We start from the raw sequence: 19,875 nt of genomic DNA, 5'->3' as shown, positions 1-19,875 counted from the left end.
AGGGGTGTTCACCCTGGATATAGCAGCTCCTGGGAGTCTTTCAGCATCCTGAGAGGATGGCTGGGCTTCGTGAGGATAGCGGACTAATGAGGCAGAGTAATCATCAGAGTCAGCTTCCTTACCAGGTACCTATACTTAACTTTGTTTTTTGAATATTTGTCAAAAACTCTTGAGCATATACGCCTTTATTGTTTTGATACTGGTCTCTACCCACCACCATGGGTGTGAATCAGCTATTTATATATTCACCGGCTAAGTTTAATATTTAAAAATGATATTTTCAATTTAAAATAAATTTTTGAATATACTTACCCGGTGAATATATAATATTAAAGGCCTTCCCTTCCCCCCCGATAGAGACCCTACAGACTGAGAAGAACTGGTTTGGTTGAGAAGTATATGCGGTATCTGGCCGATAGTCGGTGCTGGTGGGCACACCCGCAACCTTCATGGCGATCGCTCGCGAGTTTTTGGAATCTGTCGGGCCGTCGGAGACATCAGCTATTTATATACAGTGAACCCTCGTTTATCGCGGTAGATAGGTTCCAGACCCGGCCGCGATAGGTGAAAATCCGCGAAGTAGTGACACCATATTTACCTATTTATTCAACATGTATATTCAGACTTTTAAAACCTTCCCTTGTACGTAGTACTATTAACAAACTACCCTATAATGTACAGAACACTTAATGCATGTACTACAGTACCCTAAACTAAAACAGGCACAAATATTACAGGCGATTTTATATCATGCGGTTCCTAAACACGCTAAAAAGCGCGATAAAAAATGGCAACCAATGTTTTGTTTACGTTTATCTCTGATCATAATGAAGAAACAAACTGGAGGTAGAGCTTTGCTTATTACCCAGACATATTTCCCATACTTTTCCCGTAGAACTACATCACATCTTCCTACTTTAAATATAGATATATATATATATTTTTGGGCTCAAGCCATGGCGTCCTGATGGAAGGTTCCTGTTTGGTAGCTTCCTTGGGTATAAGACTACTAAGATATTCCCAGAGAATTTAACCACAGGTTATCACAGAATTCTAACTTCTGGAGCGAGTATCTCAAAGGTTTCCCTTTAAGACATCGTAATACAACAGGGGACACGCATGTCTGAACGTGCCACATAGCTATCTCCACCCCGAACAGAGTTAATGCTTCGGTGTGTAAGGGCTGAGAATAGCTGGGAGCCGTTCCACAGCTAATCTCACTCGTGGCTACTACTGATACTCGAGACGTAAACAAACGGACGCCATTGCTCTAATGACGTCACGCGCGTCTTTATCCTTTGTTTAGTAGCTGCCCTACTTAGACGGATTTTCCCTTGTGTTATCTTTATCGCTTTGCATCTTCGCTATGTCGTTACCTTCAGCCTCGCCTTCTTCTGGAAAGTTGAGTACAAGGTTCCAGTATTGTTTAATTAAGCTCTGGCCGTAAAGTAAATATTATTTTGCGAAATAATTGATGTTTTGTGGCAGAGCTGTGCCTCTACCGGACCCGCCATTTTATGGCGTCGTTGTTGTTTTGCATGTCTTACTTAGTTAGCCACAACAACGCTTCCGGCATTATATACTAATCGAATACATTAGTTTATTTAGTCTTCATAGCTAGGAACTTTTATATCGTGTTTAGACGCTTTTTATCGGTCATCGATTGACCTCATACCAGTCGGCTACTATAGCCCCCAGGCCAGGAGCCTACATACAAGTGTTCATGCATGATTTATTAGTGATCCTAGACTAAGTTATGAAGATAGTGGCATTATTATTTTACAATACTTTTGACAGTGATGCAAATGTTTTCGCCTTCAGGGACCATATAGGGGATAGGCTAGTCAGTGATTCTTTCTAGCCTAACCTAACCTTAGGACCCCTATATGCTTCCTTCATCCCCTGCCTTGGCATTCCCTCTATTTAGCCTTGATCCCTTTTCTGAGTAAAGGGATTAATTGTCTAATAGAGTATATATCGCCTCTCGGTCCTCCCTAAAGGAATGAACCCCCTTTAGGATTGCGTCTGAGAGTGAGGTTAGGCTAGCCTACCTCTATGGCTAGGATAGTCTATGACTTTCCTGCGATAGCGATATGTCTTCTTCCTTGCCTAGTTCAGGACTTTTAGCCCTGTTCTAGGTCGGGTTAGGAAGGTTTCTCTGTTCCATGCTGAAACTGTACTCTTGCACCGTTTTAGCCGATCAGCCTGATCTTAGGTTAGGGAGTGTCCTCCCTTCCCTTAGTGGCCGCTCTGGTACAGAAACCCTTCCTGGGAAGACCTCTCTCTTCTCCCTCCCCACCTATCTCTTGTATAGCCTAGCCTATGCTTAGGTTAGTTTATACTCATCTGTCCCCTGTCCTACAACTCCTCCTTAGGGTGGATGAGTAGGGCTACCCGAGCTTCCCTGTGCAGTCCGCTCTGGTACATATACCTTCATAGTGTCCTATAAGGTTAGTTACTAGTATAGTTCTGCATATGGGAGTCTCCCCCCCCTCCCCTCTTGGGTGTTCCCTAGCCCTCCCTTGGGCTACCTAGCTCCCGGTCCCTAGTGACCCCTGCTTATGGATGTTAGAGCCTGCCTCTATCATGGGTACACCCTCTCAGGGAGGGGGAGGGATGTCTGGAACCCTGACGGTACTTCCTGCATCCCTTCCCCCCTCCCCCTGTCTCTCTATCTATCCGGGTGCCGGTCTCTTGCCGCCTCTACTGTCGGCAATACCTGCCTCCTTCTTGGTGACTTCCCTACCCTTGCCGCCAGCCCCCCGTGTACCGAGGGACTGCCGGCTACTACCGGCGGCTCTCCTACTCCTATCTAATCGTCCGCTTGCCGGTCGATCACCGGAGTGCCGGCATATACTGCCGGCAACCCGATACTACCTGTACCATCCTTATCCCAGTCACCAACCTGGCATCCTCCGGCTGCCGGAGCCGCCGCTGCCTGCCGGCGTGCCGCCGTTGTGCCGGCGGCCGCCATCCTGGTATCTAACTGACTTTTGAAAATTGTCTGTTCTAATGCCAGAATCTATGCGGGAGCGAGCTCCGGCATGCCGGCGGCTTGCCGGATGCCCCAGAGGCGTCAAGAATACTTGCACCCCCTCTCTGTAGCTATCATAAGACTAGGATAGCCCTACATAGCAAATAGATAAGCTGCTTTTGCTTTTAAGATCAGTACCTAGTACTGCTCTATTAGTGATCATGCTGTCTCTTTGCATTCTTCTAATTCCAGCATGCTATGTGCATCTTAGCACGGCTGGTTGCCAGAAGCAGTTACCTTTAATGAGGCCTTCTGGCTCTTAACTGGGAACCGAATGAATTCGATCCCAATCTTGTCCTTGGTTTTCCATGGAGTTCCAAAATAATGGGAATCCTAGGAAACTATATCCAATGATCTCGGTCATTTGGATTATCCCAGGACCAAGCTTATGGTAACCAGCCGGGCGAGATGCATGGAGCGTGTTCTCCTTTACTGTTTTCATTCTCTATGCATCACACCTTCTTTAAGTTAAAATTAATGATTAATATTAACTTAGTTTAAGAGCCATTCTTATGACTCCCCCATACTCATTTTCTCTTTCTTCCACAGGAGGAGCAGATGAAGTGTGACTTCGCCTTCTGCGCTGTGAAACGCCCGCAGTTTTACGGGCATACGGCTTGCAGGACTCACGCCCCTTGTGCAGACAAGAAAGGGGATTTGAAGTTCTGGAATCCACTGGATTGTACGGTCTGCCAGGCCCACCTAGTTGAGGCCTTCCATAACCCTCCCTCAGCGGAGGTTAGAGACATTTCTCGTGAAAAGCTGCGCAAGTGGGTGCGTGGCTTTCAGAAAAATGCTACCGGACCGTACCTGGCCACCGAAGAACTGAGGTCCCTGTTGTTCCCTAAGGCCTCCCCTGACTCAGTGGTTCCAAAAGAAGCAATCCCCACTGTCCAAATTACGGTGGAACCTGATGTGGTCATGGCTCAGTCCATGCACGAGTGTCGTTTAGATTCCGAGGATGATGAACAGATCTCTGACGTCTCGGAAGACACGGAGAAGACGCTTATGGCTCAAGGAGCCGAAGAGGACGAAGACAAGGTGGAATACACCGAGTCGGAGCTTGGAGCTCCTCCCTCATCCATCCCTCCGCCTACTCCTACACCGACGGATGTGTCCATTCCGTCTACCTCCTCGACCCCGGATCCTTCCTCTTCTACCCAAGAACTGATCCGGCTGATTAGAGCTGTCATGGACGACAGACTGAAGGAGAACCAGGAGTCCATCAGGTCAATGATTGGATCCAGAGAACCGAAGAAGATTTCGGTCAAGGATCTCCCAGCTTGCTCTCATGCCAACCCGTGGAGGTATGCAGAGCATATGGTTATTGCGACCGGCAGGATCTTTGTTAGTGACAAGATCGGCACGGTCCCGTTGGAAGATGTGGAGTTCTTCCCAAGCTTCGAGGCCTACCCGGACTGTTACGTCCGGCTTCGTTCCGAACCTGCCTCGAAGGAAGAGACCGAACCTAAAGAAGAGATAGTGTTCGATCTCGCAAAGGCCCAGGCTATGCTAGCCTCCGCATTTAAGAGTAGGGGCTTTACCTGCTCTAAGCTTCCAGCCTTGAGCAAGAAGCATCCTACATACGTCGCACCTGACACTGCGGTTCTTCCTTTCTTGGAAAAGGCCTTAGCTGCATGCCTTAAAGCGGCGGAAGAAGGAAAACCCTGCCCTGCACTGGAGGAGTGCAGACCCTTCTCCATCGTGACCCCCCCTGACGCTCGACACTGGAAAGATGTTCAGCATACTTTCGTCGTGGGTAGGCTCGATCCTGACGTCGCCGGACGTCAGTTTAATGAAGACCTCCCTAAGCTCAATGATCACCTCCTTCGCCGGGAACAAGACACGAAGGAGAGGCTTGCGGCATCTCTTTCTCATCAAGTCCAACTGGAAGTGATGGCCTGTGACACAAGAGTACCTGATCACTACATGGTACTAGCCAAATCCCACTTACTTACAGTAATGAAGGACTTGTACCATTTCATAAAGGCTCGTAGAGCCTGTCGTGAATTCGTGTTTGCCGGTGCCACCGTGAAACACGAACCCCGGAGGCTGATTTCCTCCAACATCTGGGGAAAGCACCTGTTTCCTTCTGACCTTGTCAAGGAAATAACTGACAGAGCCGCCACGGAGAATAGGAACCTTCTCCACAAGTGGGGCATGTCCAGAAAAAGGAAACCCTCTCAGGACGATGGACCTCAGCCTAAGAGGAAACCACAAAAGCCAAAACCCCAGCAACGTCAGCAACGACGTCAGTTTCCGGGACCCGCTACCTCCCAAGTGGTTGCCCAACCACAGCAGACCTTTCAGTTGGTCCCCCAACCGGTGTTGTCACAGTCACCGGTCTTCACCCCTGCCTTTGAGCAACCATCCACTACCTTTCATGCCAAAGGTAGAGGCTCGTCCAGGGGTGCAAGCAGAGACGCATCTCGTCGTCCCTCCAGAGGTAGAGGAGGAAAGGGAGCTAGCGGCCGAGGCAACAAGTCCTCGGGACACCAGAAGCAATGAAGTGCTTCCGGTGGGAGGAAGACTCCGCCAATTCCAGGATCGTTGGACCTTCGATCCCTGGGCACACAGCATCATCAAGAACGGTCTAGGCTGGAGTTGGACGCAACCACCCCCAATCTTCCAGCGGTTCTTCCAACAATCGACCCCCATTCTGGAAGAATATGTTCTAGACCTCTTGAACAAGAAGGTGATAAGGAAGGTAAAGTCCACCAGGTTCCAAGGGAGACTGTTTTGCGTTCCCAAGAAGGACTCAGACAAACTCAGAGTCATTCTGGACTTATCCCCCCTCAACAAGTTCATAGAGAACAACAAATTCAAGATGCTGACGCTTCAACAAATAAGGACCCTTCTGCCTCAAGGTTCCTACACGGTCTCTATAGACCTGGCGGATGCCTATTGGCACATTCCAATGAACCATCACGCTTCCTCCTAGCTAGGATTTCGACTCCAAAGGAAAAGCTACGCCTTCCGGGCCATGCCATTCGGCCTCAATGTGGCCCCTCGGATCTTCACAAAGCTGGCGGATGCCATAGTACAACAGCTCCGCCTAAGAAACGTCCAGGTGATGGCCTACCTCGACGACTGGCTAGTCTGGGCTCCATCGCCCGAAGAGAGTGCAAAGTCTTGCAACGAAGTTACCCAGTACCTAGAACACCTGGGATTCAAGATCAACGAGAAAAAATCTCGCCTCCAGCTCAGAAGTTTCAGTGGTTGGGAATCCACTGGAATCTTCAGTCACACCGCCTTTCCATCCCCCAGAAGAAAAGGAAGGAAATAGCAGGGTCTGTCAAGCGACTACTGAAATCCAAACGCATTTCAAGACGACAGCAGGAACGAGTTCTAGGCTCTCTACAATTCGCCTCAGTGACAAACCCAGTGCTTCGCGCACAGCTAAAGGATGCCGCGGGAGTCTGGAGACGCTCGGCATCCATCGCTCGAAGAGACCTCAAGAGACGGCTTCCAAACAGACTTCGACGCCTCCTAAAGCCGTGGTCGGAAGCAAAGGCCCTGAAAAGGTCCATTCCTCTCCAACACCCTCCTCCATCACTCAACATCCACACGGATGCCTCACTGGAAGGCTGGGGAGGTCACTCCCACCTGAAACAAGCTCAAGGGACCTGGTCTCCACTATTCAAGACGTTCCACATAAACATCTTGGAGGCCATGGCGGTCCTTCTAACTCTGAAGAAGTTATCCCCGCCGCCTTCGATCCACATCCGTCTAACCCTAGACAACTCGGTGGTAGTTCGTTGTCTCAATCGCCAAGGCTCAAGATCGCCCCAGATAAATCAGGTGCTTCTCCCAATCTTCCGTCTGGCGGAGAAGAAGAAGTGGCACCTGTCTGCAGTTCACCTACAAGGATTCCGCAATGTGACAGCGGATGCTCTATCTCGGACAAACCCGATAGAGTCGGAATGGTCTCTAGACGCAAGATCATTCTCCTTCATCTCTCATCAAGTCCCAGAACTTCAGATAGATCTCTTTGCAACGAGCGACAACAATCAACTTCCTCTGTACGTAGCCCCGTACGAGGACCCCAAAGCAGAAGCGGTGGACGCCATGTCACTGGACTGGAACAGATGGTCCAAGATATACCTGTTCCCTCCCACCAACCTTCTGTTGAAAGTCCTCTCCAAACTGAGAACCTTCAAAGGGACAGCGGCCCTAGTGGCTCCCAAGTGGCCCCGGAGCAACTGGAGCTGCAGCCCAAGCTGATCCCTCTCCCGGGCCCAGTTCTCTCTCAACAAGTACAGAAGTCGACTGTCTTCGCTTCATCATCGAAAATCAAGGACCTTCATCTCATGATTTTCTCTCCCTTGCCGCAAAGAAGAGGTTTGGGATCTCGAAGAAAAGTCTAGACTTCCTAGAGGAATACAAGACCGAATCCACGAGACGGCAATATGAATCATCCTGGAGGAAATGGGTCTCCTTTGTCAAGGCAAAAAATCCTAAAGAAATCACCATTGATTTCTGTATGTCCTTCTTCATTCACCTTCATGGACAAGGATTAGCAGCCAATACGATTTCAACCTGCAAATCGGCTTTGACTAGACCAATTCTATATGCTTTCCAAATTGATCTGTCCAACGACATCTTTAACAAATTACCAAAAGCATGTGCTCGCCTACGCCCAGCACCCCCTCCGAAACCGATCTCCTGGTCACTAGACAAGGTACTCCATTTCGCCTCTAACTTGGACAACGATTCATGCCCCCTCAAGGATCTGACTCAGAAAGTTATATTTTTATTTGCTCTCGCCTCGGGAGCTCGAGTCAGCGAAATAGTGGCATTATCAAGAGAAGAGGGACACATCCTGTTTGCTGATTCAGGAGAAGTGACCCTCTCCCCTGATCCGACGTTTCTCGCTAAAAACGAATTACCCACCAAAAGATGGGGCCCTTGGAGAATATGCCCCCTGAAGGAGGATGTCTCTCTATGTCCAGTAGAGAGTCTCAAGGTCTATCTTCGCAGAACTTCGAACTTTGGTGGAGGCCAACTCTTCAAAGGAGAAACATCGGGCAGCGACCTGTCACTGAAACAATTAAGAGCGAAAATCACCTACTTCATTCGCAGAGCGGATCCGAACAGTACACCCGCTGGTCATGATCCTAGAAAAGTGGCATCGTCTCTGAACTTCTTTCAGAGCATGGACTTTGAGAGCCTTAAAAACTTTACGGGCTGGAAGTCCTCGCGAGTTTTCTTTAAACATTATGCGAAACAAGTGCACGAAGTCAAACATTTTGTGGTAGCCGCAGGTAGTGTTATGAAACCTGCACCTAACTCTGCGTAGAACAGTGAGTTACTTGGGACTCTAACTCTTCGGGTGCCTATGTTGACCCTCGAGCGATTCATAGTGATGTCTAAAAACACTTAGTGCTTTTATAACTGTTCTTATCCCAGGTGAAATGTCATAGTGTCACACAAGTGCCGCATGCCTTGAGCATGATGTGTTGTTTAAAGACTTGCGTTCCTCGAGAACGAGTACCTACTAATCCTGAAATTCCTTTTCAGATTCAAGAGCAAGCCTTTATTTCTATGTACATTATTATTACTGTAAATGAACTTTACTTTTGCTGTAAATTATTTAATTTCTGCATTGTGAAATAAAATTTCTATTTTATTACTTATGCGTCTCTTTCAGCTCCTACCTACTATGAAATACATACTGTCATAGTTTTATTTATTCCTCCTCTCTTATGGTCATGAAGAATTTAAGATGTCTAATCCTAAATTATATTCACCCTGTCTCAGTAAGGTTCCTACACGAATACTTACTTCTGATAACCAAGAGATGAACTCTATACACAGTGCCCAACCACCACTGGCCTAATTTAGAATGTTCCTATACAAATATCAAACATTCTGCTTCATCTCTAAGTTCTTAAAAGTTCTTCTGTCAGGATGAATAGCCCTTCAATACCACTTTGACGTCGGCATAGCCCATGGGAACTTCCTACCAATGGGGGGCAGGATACTTCGTTCCTATGGTTCTTTACCTAAGATTACTTTGCTGTTTTGTCAATGCCTAGGCACTTAACACTGGGGGAAAATCTACCACGATACATTGATTCTCTGGTACTCTTCCATCAGGACGCCATGGCTTGAGCCCAAAAAACGGATTTTGAGCGAAGCGAAAAATCTATTTTTGGGTGAGATAGCCATGGCGTCCTGATGGACCCTCCCTACTACTTCGTCCAGTTTTGTTCACACCCTACACAATTGTATCATGGTGATGGGCAGCAACTGGCGTCAGGATAAAGACGCGCGTGACGTCATTAGAGCAATGGCGTCCGTTTGTTTACGTCTCGAGTATCAGTAGTAGCCACGAGTGAGATTAGCTGTGGAACGGCTCCCAGCTATTCTCAGCCCTTACACACCGAAGCATTAACTCTGTTCGGGGTGGAGATAGCTATGTGGCACGTTCAGACATGCGTGTCCCCTGTTGTATTACGATGTCTTAAAGGGAAACCTTTGAGATACTCGCTCCAGAAGTTAGAATTCTGTGATAACCTGTGGTTAAATTCTCTGGGAATATCTTAGTAGTCTTATACCCAAGGAAGCTACCAAACAGGAACCTTCCATCAGGACGCCATGGCTATCTCACCCAAAAATAGATTTTTCGCTTCGCTCAAAATCCGTTATATATATATATATATATATATATATATATATATATATAAATATATATATATATATATATATATATATATATATATATATATATATATATATATATATATATGTGTGTGTGTATATATATATATATATATATATATATATATATATATATATATATATATATATATATATATATATATATATATATGTATACACATATACATACCTACATATATACATACATAAATACATGCATACATATATATATATATATATATATATATATATATATATATATATATATATATATATATATATATATATATATATATATTTATATATGTGTATATATTACTGTATATATATGGGTTATGGAAAAAATCCGCAAAGTGGTGAATCCGCGATGGTCGAACCGCAAAGTAGCGAGGGTTCACTGTATTCAGTGGGTGAGTATATTCAAAAATTTATTTTATAATAAAAATATAATTTTTGGGGATTTTTGTGCCACAGGGCCGGAGCTGCGGATTTTCCACTGAAAATATGGGAAGAGTTAAATTCCTCCTATAGCCCTTATAATTACACCAAGCTTTGTAAACGTGCACAAAAACATTAAATATCTCTAAAGTGACTCCGTGAATCAATTCAGGACATAGATTGACGTATTGAAATTTTTGGGATTTTTGCGCAACAGGGCCGGACCTGCAGATTTTCCACTGAAAATATGGGAAGAGTTAAATTCTTCCCATAGCCCTTATAATTACACCAAGCTTTGTAAACGTGCGCAAACACATTAAATATGTCTAAAGTAACTTCCTGAATCAATTCAGGACATAGATTGCCACATTAAAACTTTTGGGATTTTTGTGCCACAGGGCCGGACCTGCGGATTTTCCACTGAAAATATGGGTAGAGTTAAATTCTTCCTATAGCCCTTATAATTACACCAAGCTTTGTAAACGTGCGCAAACACATTAAATACCTCTAAAGTGACTCCCTAAATCAAACAGGACATAGATTGACATATTGAAATTTTTGGGATTTTTAAGTCACAGGACCTGCGGATGTTCCACTGAAAATATGGGTAGAGTTAAATTCTTCCTATAGCCCTTATAAATACACCAAGCTTTGTAAACGTGCGCAAACACATTAAATACCTCTAAAGTGACTCCCTGAATCAATTCAGGACATAGATTGACATATTGAAATTTTTGGGATTTTTGTGCCACAGGGCCGGGCCTGCGGATTTTCCACTGAAAATATGGGAAGAGTTAAATTCCTCCTATAGCCCTTATAATTAAACCGAGCTTTGTAAACGTGCGCAAACACATTAAATACCTCTAAAGTGACTCCCTGAATCAATTCAGGACATAGATTGACATATTGAAATTTTTGGGATTTTTTTACCACAGGGCCGGACCTGCGGATTTTCCACTGAAAATATGGGAAAAGTTAAATTCTTCCTATATCCCTTATAATTAAACCAAGCTTTGTAAACGTGCGCAAACACATTAAATACCTCTAAAGTGACTCCCTGAATCAATTCAGGACATAGATTGACATATTGAAATTTTTGGGATTTTTTTACCACAGAGCCGGACCTGCGGATTTTCCACTGAAAATATGGGAAGAGTTAAATTCCTCCTATAGCCCTTATAATTACACCAAGCTTTGTAAACGTGCACAAACACATTAAATATCTCTAAAGTGACTTCCTGAATCAATTCAGGACATGGATTGACATATTGAAATTTGTGGGATTTTTAAGTCACAGGGCCGGACCTGCGGATTTTCCACTGAAAATATGGGTAGAGTTAAATTCCTCCTATAGCCCTTATAATTACACCAAACTTTGTAAACGTGCGCAAACACATTAAATACCTCTAAAGTGACTCCCTGAATCAATTCAGGACATAGATTGACATATTGAAATTTTTGGGATTTTTTTACCACAGGGCCGGACCTGCGGATTTTCCACTGAAAATATGGGAAAAGTTAAATTCCTCCTATAGCCCTTATAATTAAACCAAGCTTTGTAAACGTGCGCAAACACATTAAATACCTCTAAAGTGACTCCCTGAATCAATTCAGGACATAGATTGACATATTGAAATTTTTGGGATTTTTTTACCACAGGGCCGGACCTGCGGATTTTCCACTGAAAATATGGGTGGAGTTAAATTCCTCCTATAGCCCTTATAATTACACCAAACTTTGTAAACGTGCGCAAACACATTAAATACCTCTAAAGTGACTCCCTGGATCAATTCAGGACATAGATTGTCATATTGAAATTTTTGGGATTTTTGTGCCACAGGGCCGGACCTGCGGATTTTCCTCTGAAAATATGAGAAGAGTTAAATTCCTCCTATAGCCCTTATAATTAAACCAAGCTTTGTAATCATGCACAAACACATTAAATACCTCTAAAGTGACTTCCTGAATCAATTCAGGACATAGATTGACATATTGAAATTTTTGGGATTTTTGTGCCACAGGGCCGGACCTGCGGATTTTCCACTGAAAATATGGGAAGAGTTAAATTCCTCCTATACCCTTACAATTACACCAAACTTTGTAAACGTGCACAAACACATTAAATACCTCTAAAGTGACTCCCTGAATCAATTCAGGACATAGATTGACATATTGAAATTTTTGGAATTTTTGTGCCACAGGGCCGGATTCTGCGGATTTTCCACTGAAAATATGGGAAGAGTTAAATTCCTCCTATACCCTTATAATTACATCAAACTTTGTAAACGTGCGCAAACACATTAAATACCTCTAAAGTGACTCCCTGAATCAATTCAGGACATAGATTGACATATTGAAATTTTTGGGATTTTTTTGCCACAGGGCCGGACCTGCGGATTTTCCACTGAAAATATGGGAAGAGTTAAATTCCTCCTATACCCTTATAATTACATCAAACTTTGTAAATGTGCGCAAACACATTAAATACCTCTAAAGTGACTCCCTGAATCAATTCAGGACATAGATTGACATATTGAAATTTTTGGGATTTTTGTGCCACAGGGCCGGACCTGCGGATTTTCCACTGAAAATATGGGTAGAGTTAAATTCCTCCTATACCCTTATAATTACACCAAACTTTGTAAACGTGCGCAAACACATTAAATACCTCTAAAGTGACTCCCTGAATCAATTCAGGACATAGATTGACATATTGAAATTTTTGGGAATTTTAAGTCATAGGGCCGGACCTGCGGATTTTCCACTGAAAATATGGGAAGAGTTAAATTCCTCCTAAAGCCCTTATAATTAAACCAAACCTTGTAAACGTGCGCAAACACATTAAATACCTGTTAAGTGAATCCCTGAATCAATTCAGGACATAGATTGACATTTTGAAATTTTGGGGATTTTTAAGTCACAGGGCCGAACCTGTGGATTTTCCACTGAAAATATGGGAAGAGTTAAATTCCTCCTATAGCCCTTATAATTACACCAAACTTTGTAAACGTGCGCAAACACATTAACCCTGGATAGGTACGCTCCTCGGACACCCCTTTTAGGGTATACTCGGGCTCGAACGACCCCGACGCCAAAAAAAATTCTTGAAAAATCAGTTTTTGCAGTAACCTCTTTTTTTCTTTTGCCAAAAAAAAACTTCAATGAATGCTTAAAACAACTGTAAAGATAAATACTACTCATCTGCAGAAAAACTATTTATTATAAATATTTTAAAAAATTAAGTAGAAAGAAAAAAGACGACAAAAATTCATAAAAAAAAAGTTTATACATATACACAAATCCTTTTAGGAATTGATTCTTGAATGTTTAGGACACATCTTGATGTATTTTGGATGAAGTCAGACCCATGGAGGTGAAGATCTGAAATGAGAAAAAAAGGGTAACTTTTTTTGGCCTGCGGATTTTCCTCTGAAAATACGGAGAGAGTTAAATTCCTCCTATAGCTCTTATAATTAAACCAAGCTTTGTAAACGTGCACAAACACATTAAATACCTATAAAGTGACTCCCTGAATCAATTCAGGACATAGATTGACATATTCAAATTTTTGGGATTTTTATGTCTCAGGGCCGGACCTGCCGATTTTCCACTAAAAATATGGGAAGAGTTGAATTCCTCCTATAGCTTTTATTATTACACCATACTTTGTAAACGTGCACAAACTCTTTAAATACCTTTAAAGTGACTCCCTGAATCAATTCAGGACATAGATTGACATATTGAAATTTTTGGGATTTTTACCCCACAGGGCCGGACCTGCGGATTTTCCACTTAAAATATGGGAAGAGTTAAATTCCTCCTATAGCCCTTATAATTACACCAAACTTTGTAAACGTGCGCAAACACATTAAATACCTCTAAAGTGACTCCCTGAATCAATTCAGGACATAGATTGACATATTGAAATTTTTGGGATTTTTAAGTCACAGGGCCGGACCTGCGGATTTTCCACTGAAAATATGGGAAGAGTTAAATTCCTCCTATAGCCCTTATAATTACACCAAACTTTGTAAACATGCAAAGAAACATTAAATATCTCTAAAGTGACTCCCTGAATCAATTCAGGACATAGATTGACATATTGAAATTTTTGGAATTTTTGTGCCACAGGGCCGGACCTGCGGATTTTCCACTGAAAATATGGGAATAGTTAAATTCCTCCTATACCCTTATAATTACACCAAACTTTGTAAACGTGCACAAACACATTAAATACCTCTAAAGTGACTCCCTGAATCAATTCAGGACATAGATTGACATATTGAAATTTTTGGGATTTTTGTGCCACAGGGACGGACCTGCGGATTTTCCACTGAAAATATGGGAAGAGTTAAATTCCTCCTATACCCTTATAATTACACCAAACTTTGTAAACGTGCGCAAACACATTAAATACCTGTTAAGTGAATCCCTGAATCAATTCAGGACATAGATTGACATATTGAAATTTTTGGGATTTTTAAGTCACAGGGCCGAACCTGTGGATTTTCCACTGAAAATATGGGAAGAGTTAAATTCCTCCTATAGCCCTTATAATTACACCAAACTTTGTAAACGTGCGCAAACACATTAGCCCTGGATAGGTACGCTCCTCGGACACCCCTTTAAGGGTATACTCGGGCGCGAACGACCCCGACGCCAAAAAAATTCTTGAAAAATCAGTTTTTGCAGTAACCTCTTTTTTTCTTTTGCCAAAAAAAACTTCAATGAATGCTTAAAACAACTGTAAAGATAAATACTACTCATCTGCAAAAAAACTATTTATTATAAATATTTTAAAAAATTAAGTAGAAAAAAAAAAGACCTGACATAAAAATTCATAAAAAAAAAAGTTTATACATATATACACAAATCCTTTTAGGAATTGATTCTTGAATGTTTAGGACACATCTTGATGTATTTTGGATGAAGTCAGACCCATGGAGGTGAAGATCTGAAATGAGAAAAAAAGGGTAACTTTTTTTGGCCTGCGGATTTTCCTCTGAAAATACGGAGAGAGTTAAATTCCTCCTATAGCTCTTATAATTAAACCAAGCTTTGTAAACGTGCACAAACACATTAAATACCTATAAAGTGACTCCCTGAATCAATTCAGGACATAGATTGACATATTCAAATTTTTGGGATTTTTATGTCTCAGGGCCGGACCTGCGGATTTTCCACTAAAAATATGGGAAGAGTTGAATTCCTCCTATAGCTTTTATTATTACACCATACTTTGTAAACGTGCACAAACACATTAAATACCTTTAAAGTGACTCCCTGAATCAATTCAGGACATAGATTGACATAATGAAATTTTTGGGATTTTTACCCCACAGGGCCTGACCTGCGGATTTTCCACTGAAAATATGGGAAGAGTTAAATTCCTCCTATAGCCCTTATAATTACACCAAACTTTGTAAACGTGCGCAAACACATTAAATACCTCTAAAGTGACTCCCTGAATCAATTCAGGACATAGATTGACATATTGAAATTTTTGGGATTTTTAAGTCACAGGGCCGGACCTGCGGATTTTCCACTGAAAATATGGGAAGAGTTAAATTCCTCCTATAGCCCTTATAATTACACCAAACTTTGTAAACGTGCGCAAACACATTAAATACCTCTAAAGTGACTCCCTGAATCAATTCAGGACATAGATTGACATATTGAAATTTTTGGAATTTTTGTGCCACAGGGCCGGACCTGCGGATTTTCCACTGAAAATATGGGAAGAGTTAAATTCCTCCTATACCCTTATAATTACACCAAACTTTGTAAACGTGCGCAAACACATTAAATACCTCTAAAGTGACTCCCTGAATCAATTCAGGACATAGATTGACATATTGAAATTTTTGGGATTTTTGTGCCACAGGGCCGAAACTGTGGATTTTCCACTGAAAATATGGGAAGAGTTAAATTCCTCCTATAGCCCTTATAATTACATCAAACTTTGTAAACGTGCGCAAACACATTAAATACCTCTAAAGTGACTCCCTAAATCAATTCAGGACATAGATTGGCATATTGAAATTTTTGGGAATTTTAAGTCATAGGGCCGGACCTGCGGATTTTCCACTGAAAATATGGGAAGAGTTAAATTCCTCCTAAAGCCCTTATAATTAAACCAAACTTTGTAAACGTGCGCAAACACATTAAATACCTCTTAAGTGAATCCCTGAATCAATTCAGGACATAGATTGACATATTGAAATTTTTGGGATTTTTATGTCTCAGGGCCGGACCTGTGGATTTTCCACTAAAAATATGGGAAGAGTTGAATTCCTCCTAAAGCCCTTATAATTACATCAAACTTTGTAAACGTGCGCAAACACATTAAATACCTCTAAAGTGACTCCCTAAATCAATTCAGGACATAGATTGGCATATTGAAATTTTTGGGAATTTTAAGTCATAGGGCCGGACCTGCGGATTTTCCACTGAAAATATGGGAAGAGTTAAATTCCTCCTAAAGCCCTTATAATTAAACCAAACTTTGTAAACGTGCGCAAACACATTAAATACCTCTTAAGTGAATCCCTGAATCAATTCAGGACATAGATTGACATATTGGAATTTTTGGGATTTTTATGTCTCAGGGCCGTACCTGTGGATTTTCCACTAAAAATATGGGAAGAGTTGAATTCCTCCAATAGCTTTTATTATTACACCATACTTTGTAAACGTGCACAAACACATTAAATACCTCTAAAGTGACTCCCTGAATCAATTCAGGACATAGATTGACATATTGAAATTTTTGGGATTTTTACCCCACAGGGCCGGACCTGCGGATTTTCCACTGAAAATATGGGAAGAGTTAAATTCCTCCTATAGCCCTTATAATTACATCAAACTTTGTAAACGTGCGCAAACACATTAAATACCTCTAAAGTGACTCCCTGAATCAATTCAGGACATAGATTGACATATTGAAATTTTTGGAATTTTTGTGCCACGGCCGGATTCTGCGGATTTTCCACTGAAAATATGGGCAGAGTTAAATTCCTCCTATACCCTTATAATTACACCAAACTTTGTAAACGTGCGCAAACACATTAAATACCTCTAAAGTGACTCCCTGAATCAATTCAGGACATAGATTGACATATTGAAATTTTTGGGAATTTTAAGTCATAGGGCCGGACCTGCGGATTTTCCACTGAAAATATGGGAAGAGTTAAATTCCTCCTAAAGCCCTTATAATTAAACCAAACCTTGTAAACGTGCGCAAACACATTAAATACCTGTTAAGTGAATCCCTGAATCAATTCAGGACATAGATTGACATATTGAAATTTTTGGGATTTTTAAGTCATAGGGCCGAACCTGTGGATTTTCCACTGAAAATATGGGAAGAGGTAAAATCCTCCTAAAGCCCTTATAATTAAACCAAACTTTGTAAACGTGCGCAAACACATTAAATACCTGTTAAGTGAATCCCTGAATCAATTCAGGACATAGATTGACATATTGAAATTTTGGGGATTTTTAAGTCACAGGGCCGAACCTGTGGATTTTCCACTGAAAATATGGGAAGAGTTAAATTCCTCCTATAGCCCTTATAATTACACCAAACTTTGTAAACGTGCGCAAACACATTAACCCTGGATAGGTACGCTCCTCGGACACCCCTTTAAGGTTATACTCGGGCTCGAACGACCCCGACGCCAAAAAAAAATTCTTGAAAAATCAGTTTTTGCAGTAACCTCTTTTTTTCTTTTGCCAAAAAAAAAACTTCAATGAATGCTTAAAACAACTGTAAAGATAAATACTACTCATCTGCAGAAAAACTATTTATTATAAATATTTTAAAAAATTAAGTAGAAAAAAAAAAAAGACCTGACATAAAAATTCATAAAAAAAAGTTTATACATATATACACAAATCCTTTTAGGAATTGATTCTTGAATGTTTAGGACAAATCTTGATGTATTTTGGATGAAGTCAGACCCATGGAGGTGAAGATATGAAATGAGAAAAAAAGGGTAAGTTTTTTTGGCCTGCGGATTTTCCTCTGAAAATACGGAGAGAGTTAAATTCCTCCTATAGCTCTTATAATTAAACCAAGCTTTGTAAACGTGCACAAACACATTAAATACCTATAAAGTGACTCCCTGAATCAATTCAGGACATAGATTGACGTATTGAAATTTTTGGGATTTTTATGTCTCAGGGCCGGACCTGCGGATTTTCCACTAAAAATATGGGAAGAGTTGAATTCCTCCTATAGCTTTTATAATTACACCATACTTTGTAAACGTGCACAAACACTTTAAATACCTTTAAAGTGACTCCCTGAATCAATTCAGGACATAGATTGACATATTGAAATTTTTGGGATTTTTAAGTCACAGGGCCGGACCTGCGGATTTTCCACTGAAAATATGGGAAGAGTTAAATTCCTCCTATAGCCCTTATAATTACACCAAACTTTGTAAACATGCAAAGAAACATTAAATATCTCTAAAGTGACTCCCTGAATCAATTCAGGACATAGATTGACATATTGAAATTTTTGGAATTTTTGTGCCACAGGGCCGGACCTGCGGATTTTCCACTTAAAATATGGGAAGAGTTAAATTCCTCCTATACCCTTATAATTACACCAAACTTTGTAAACGTGCGCAAACACATTAAATACCTCTAAAGTGACTCCCTGAATCAATTCAGGACATAGATTGACATATTGAAATTTTTGGGATTTTTGTGCCACAGGGCCGGACCTGCGGATTTTCCACTTAAAATATGGGAAGAGTTAAATTCCTCCTATAGCCCTTATAATTACACCAAACTTTGTAAACGTGCGCAAACACATTAAATACCTCTAAAGTGACTCCCTAAATCAATTCAGGACATAGATTGGCATATTGAAATTTTTGGGAATTTTAAGTCATAGGGCCGGACCTGCGGATTTTCCACTGAAAATATGAGAAGAGTTAAATTCCTCCTAAAGCCCTTATAATTAAACCAAACTTTGTAAACGTGCGCAAACACATTAAATGCCTCTTAAGTGAATCCCTGAATCAATTCAGGACATAGATTGACATATTGAAATTTTTGGGATTTTTATGTCTCAGGGCCAGACCTGTGGATTTTCCACTAAAAATATGGGAAGAGTTGAATTCCTCCTATAGCTTTTATTATTACACCATACTTTGTAAACGTGCACAAACACATTAAATACCTTTAAAGTGACTCCCTGAATCAATTCAGGACATAGATTGACATATTGAAATTTTTGGGATTTTTACCCCACAGGGCCGGACCTGCGGATTTTCCACTTAAAATATGGGAAGAGTTAAATTCCTCCTATAGCCCTTATAATTACACCAAACTTTGTAAACGTGCGCAAACACATTAAATACCTCTAAAGTGACTCCCTGAATCAATTCAGGACATAGACTGGCATATTGAAATTTTTGGGATTTTTGTGCCACAGGGCCGGACCTGCGGATTTTCCACTGAAAATATGGGAAGAGTTAAATTCCTCCTATACCCTTATAATTACACCAAACTTTGTAAACGTGCACAAACACATTAAATACCTCTAAAGTGACTCCCTGAATCAATTCAGGACATAGATTGACATATTGAAATTTTTGGGATTTTTGTGCCACAGGGCCGGACCTGCGGATTTTCCACTGAAAATATGGGAAGAGTTAAATTCCTCCTATACCCTTATAATTACACCAAACTTTGTAAACGTGCGCGAACACATTAAATACCTC

General features: G+C 41.5%; 1 protein-coding gene across 1 annotated transcript in view; it reads left to right on the top strand.

Annotated features, from left to right (window-relative positions):
- The window catches only part of LOC137630269 (gamma-tubulin complex component 5-like), a 163,847-nt gene that overhangs the window by 73,372 nt on the left and 70,600 nt on the right, over nucleotides 1-19,875 (top strand). The gene's annotated exons all lie outside the window — the stretch shown is intronic.

The sequence above is a fragment of the Palaemon carinicauda genome, chromosome 38, assembly GCF_036898095.1.
Source record: "Palaemon carinicauda isolate YSFRI2023 chromosome 38, ASM3689809v2, whole genome shotgun sequence".
In the NCBI taxonomy this organism is placed as follows: domain Eukaryota; kingdom Metazoa; phylum Arthropoda; class Malacostraca; order Decapoda; family Palaemonidae; genus Palaemon; species Palaemon carinicauda.
Note: the sequence above shows the minus strand (reverse complement) of the source record. Positions and strands in the feature narration are given on the sequence as shown.